Source organism: Triticum dicoccoides, chromosome 5A, assembly GCF_002162155.2.
Source record: "Triticum dicoccoides isolate Atlit2015 ecotype Zavitan chromosome 5A, WEW_v2.0, whole genome shotgun sequence".
Taxonomy (NCBI): Eukaryota; Viridiplantae; Streptophyta; class Magnoliopsida; order Poales; family Poaceae; genus Triticum; species Triticum dicoccoides.
The window spans coordinates 74,249,438-74,254,576 of NC_041388.1; the positions used below are offsets into that span (position 1 = coordinate 74,249,438).

The following is a 5,139-nucleotide window of genomic DNA, read 5'->3' on the forward strand; positions in this document are numbered from 1 at the left end:
CGACGGAATTGCCCTTTGTACAGGGCGACATCGCGACGGATTTTGGATGACACCTGTGTTCGGTGCTAATCCCGGACTTGGTTATGTTTGTCGTTCCAGGCTTGATGGCTTTCATCTCGAGTTGGGCACGTCCTCTTGATCCATAGATTGATCTGGTCTGGCAGGCTCTATTGGTCGGGTCCTGATGTAGGTCATACGTGTAGCCGGAGGCGCTGACTCCTTGCCTCTATGGTGAGGGGGCGCGGGCTGGTGTACGGCATAATTAGCCGTTTTGTCTCGTCCATGTGATGGTCAGTCTAGTTGATCAGCCTGATTGTATTTTGACGGTATTGGCTCAAAGGCCTCGTCGTCGAATTGTGGCAGTAGCCTGCGTTTGGGATAACTCTTTGTTTGGCACTCAAAGACATATCCTAATTCAGAGGCTAGGACCTTAGTCCATCTGTCATTGAGCATATTGATAACCCACAAGTATAGGGGATCACAACACTTTTCGAGGGTAGAGTATTCAACACAAATTTATAGATTCAACACAAGGGGAGCCAAAAAATATTTGTAAGTATTAGCAGCTGAGTTGTCAATTCAACCACACTTGGAGATTAATTATCTGCAGCAAAGTGATCAGTAGCACAGTAATACGATAGTTTTGATAGTAGTGACAATAGCAATAGCAACGGTAACAATGATAGCAGTAATTTTGTAGCAAGTGCAACAGTAACGATAGAAGTAGTAACTTAGCAGAAACAATATGATAGAAATTTGAAGGCATTGGGTCGGCGATTTGTTGGATTATGTTCTTCATGTGACAGTCATAACCTAGGGCAATACGGCACTAGCTCCAGTTCATAAATATAATGTAGGCACTATTTCATAAATAGTCATACGTGTTTATGAAAAGATCTTGCATGACATCTTTTGTCCTATCCTCCCATGGCAGCGGGGTCCAATTGGACATTAAAAAATATTAAGACCTCCTTTTAATAGAGAACCGGAACAAAGCATTAACACACGTTAAATACATGAACTCCTAAAAACTACGGTCATCACCGGGAGCGGTCCCTGTTGGAATTGATCTCGACTAACAACCGAGAGAAAAGTTGGGGTGTGGCCCACCATACCTCTCTCGGGCACGCACTGTGATTAGGGGTGCAAACAACCTATTGGTTTCGGTCCCTGTTCCCTAGCCCCCACATATAAAAGGGAGGTACTTCTCCTGTATGTGTGATCCATCATTTACAGGTAATTTTTATCATGACCTCAACTACCGATCCTAAAAAGGGGAGCTAAGGGGATCAGAAGGCCGTTTCCACCTCTGGTCGCCGCAAGGCTGTGCCGGCGGCTTCCTGTTGCCACCGGCGAAGCTCCTGGATGAGCTGCTGCCTCTCCATGACTACATCACCGCGGTGCCACTGCTGTTGCTCATCCTCGTCACTGGAGTTCATAGGCTATGTTGTGCCTGCAACGAGAAAGCATGTAAGATCTCACGAACCACTCTGTTAATCATATCTGGGTGATCTAATGCTAGGCAAATGATCCTATTACAATAATCTTAAAGTAGTATTTCTAACGTTGGCATCAGAGCATGTTTATGCCTAGATTAGATCCCTGACGTTCTGTTTACGTTAATGGTCATGGTTAAGTCATAATGATTTTGGATTAAGAACGATGGTTAATGCCTACAGATTAATGCCCCCTGCTAAGTCAATGAAATATGTTCAGGTTAATTGGTTTCGGTCAAGGCCTAATTGCTATGGGTGAATGCTAATTAGACAAAAAGTTCAATCTATTTTGTTAGATTAATTAAGCCTTGCTTCCGCATTTTGTTTGAATGATCCAATTAGCACTGTTAGCCCAGTTTAAGCAATTAGAAGGAGGGGAATCGTTTTTTAAGTAATCCCCATTTTTCCCAATCATGCAACCCTGACCCTAGATTGAAAATCCCCAAATGCAAATCTCTAGTAATCGAGTCGCCAAATTTTGGAACCCAAAGGTTGAAATGAAAGGACAAAAGGTTAAGCGCTCACCTTGATGACGCCGCGTCGGGGTCCAGCACAGCGGCCGCCGTGCGTGGGCATCGACGCCGGCGACGCCGCCGTCTCTCGGGAAGATTGCGGCCGCAGCTGATGTGCTCATGGACACGCGTGTCGGCCGGCCTCTGTGCCTTGCATGTTGACGCCACTGTCGCCGCGGAATGCTTGCATTGGCAGCCGCCGACGAGATTCCTCCCGCATCCCAGGCGCTGAAGGAGTCCGGGTCTCGCCATGAGCTCGACATGGCTGGTGCCGTTCGGCGGAGGAGCGCACGGCCTTGAGCCAGACACGCTGCTCCGACAAACGGAGCTGCCGCACCGCCATGGCCGGAGTACCTCGGATCGCTGTTTTGGTCGCCTCTGTGTCGCTGCTCCATGAAAATCGGGGGAGATGAGGGGAGATACCGCTAGGGTTTTGACCCTGTGTTGTTTTGCTCTGGCCCGGGAGGATCGGGGCCTTCGGCTTGATCCAACGGCTGAGGCCGACGCGCAGATCCGAACGGGCCTTCGGGCGCTTAAAAGGCCGCTTCTGCAGCTGGGTTGCGGCCCAGCTTGTCTTATCCTGGCAGGAAACATTTTTTTTCTAATGTTATTGTCTTTTGAGCTGGGCCGAATGAATTAACGGTAGCCATGGGCTGTATTGGGCCAACAAATTTATGTTCTGCGCGTATTTTCTTTTATTCAGTGCAATTCTGTAATTAAGATTATTCTAAGAAAGTCTTTTGCACTGTTATAGATAGAAAATTGCCAGAAAAATTAAGTTCTAAATTGTGTTTTAGTTTTCTTAGTACAATGGAACCAACGACAAGTTTTGCTTAGAAAACTAATGCACAATTAATGTTTATGTAATTTTCATGGCAATCCTTTAATGATGATGAAGATTTATTAATAAAAATCCATGGATGATTATAGGTCAAATTATGTTCTTAAGGCATTTTGTGCAGTTTTAGTGCATTCATTAAGTTTCAAATAATGTTTTTGCAGTGATGAGTTTTAAAGTGCCTATAATTATGTTTAAATCTTCTGAATAAAATGGAATCAACGGGAAATTTTATTCTAGAAAATTTAATATGACGTGGATGTTGATGTCATTTAAAGGCACCTTTTATGGTCATCACTTTTCAAGTATTATAACAATGATGAAATCTTAATGTTAAAACATTGAGCATTTTTTTTAGTCACTCATTTAGTTTCTAAACATTAATATTTTATTTGGAAACTTTATTTGAGTGTGAAGTTTGTGGTGATGCCATCCTAGTGGAATTTCTTAATGATGTGATCATTTCGAATGGGCTGAGGCCACCTCGAGGAGAATGTGATGGTCACATGGTTCAGTTTTTGGCATCATAATAATATTGCGGTGATACGCCTATTGGGCAAGACTGAAGTTTTTATTTGGTGTATTTCATGCCATTTTATTATGATGTGCATTATTGAAATATGCATATAAAGACTCTAAATAATGTTCATGGGGTTGTGATCAATTCCCTAAAGAAAGGAATTTTTTCCCCACAGTACATGTTGTTGCCAAATATTGTTATTTTGTGAATCCTTATGAAAATTTATGTCCAAATTTTATTATTTGGAAAATGTTATGATGTCATGATGGCAATATTAGTGTCTTTTTAGACTGAATGTAGTAAGTTTAATGTTTATTCTTTGGCGATGGAATTTATATTATATGTTAATTCCAATGCCATTTTTTATTGAATGTCACTCAGAATTTATGATAATTTTCGCACTTATGTTTAATTTTTTAAATGCCCATTAATCGTCAAAATTGAAGTTCAAGATGTCTACAACATGTTATGTATCCTTGTGTCCTATGACACAATGAATTGCACTATATTGTTGCTTTATGTTAATGATGGTTATCAATTTTAGTTGATGTTCTTGTTGGCTTTTATGTGATTTTATGTCTCTCTAATCAATATGGATTAGAGATTTAATAAAATAATAATTCATAATGGCGCTTGACCATATTCTGACCAATGTTGATTATTTTCATGTGTCATTTATGAATGAATGAGATTCTTTTCTGCTTTTCTGCCCAACGATAATACATATTATAATAAAAATTAAGAATATTTTTTATTCATCTCATTGCATGGTTAATTCATGCTTGATGTTTTGCTTTGATGTTCATAATGATGTACTTTGCTTTTATAGCAATGAACATTAATAATGATGCCAAATTCCATTTTTGGCATAGGCAAACCTTATGTAAATAATTGTTTCATATGGAGAGTGGAGATCATTGTCTCATGTAAGGAATCTCCCAATGCTTTTCTGCCACTAAGGTTGAAGGATGTTAATCATGATCATAAGGTAGACATTGGGAGAGGTTTCAAGATGCATGTGCTATCATGCACATTACTAATGCAATGGAGTTTAAAGTTAAATCTATTGTGTTACTTCACTAGGATTTGGGGATGCTTAATTCTCCATCTAATTGATGATGTTTATTCATGCTTCTAGTCATTGGAGAAACTTATCTTTTGTCTCTCGAACATATGGCATGATTTTGTATGTTATTAAGTCAGCTGCAATTACGTAATGTTAGTCCCATTCTAGGGTGAGACAAGTTATGTTTTTCGAATGGATCATTTGTAAAGATTATGCATTACGTTACAATTAAAGGTTTAAGAGAAGTGTAAATAATGAGACCTCATCGAATTGTGGCTTTAGACCACATTTCGAGGGGGAGAATGGAAGCCTCATTTAATATGAGATATATCACGTTCACTTCTCCTACTTAGATCCAAATATGTATGTTAATTCTCTAATTAAAGATGGAACCAACGAGAAGTCTTTGTTGGAGAATGTATGAAAAGAACATACTAGTGTCGGTTCTCTAATTAAGATGCAACAAGTCTTATTTAAAAGAATGAATAAAATTACTCCTTTTATTATGTTATATATAATGTGCACTTAATCCCTTATTAGCATTATGAAGCACACATGAATGCTAAAGTGAAGCATGCTAGTCTAATGAACATCATGATGTAACATGTTGATTATATATATGACCAACATCATTTATAATCATATGTCACACTTCACTCAAGGGGCAACTTTTTTTTCCAGTATCATGTGGCTCGTGGTTATACTTC

General features: G+C 39.8%; 1 long non-coding RNA gene across 1 annotated transcript; it reads right to left on the reverse strand.

Annotated features, from left to right (window-relative positions):
* Positions 1–959: 959 nt before the first annotated feature.
* On the reverse strand, positions 960–2,643 carry LOC119299411. Its single transcript, XR_005146198.1, has 2 exons — positions 2,022–2,643; positions 960–1,453 (listed from the first exon to the last, which is right to left on the reverse strand). It is a non-coding gene; the product is annotated as an uncharacterized LOC119299411 (long non-coding RNA).
* Positions 2,644–5,139: the final 2,496 nt, after the last annotated feature.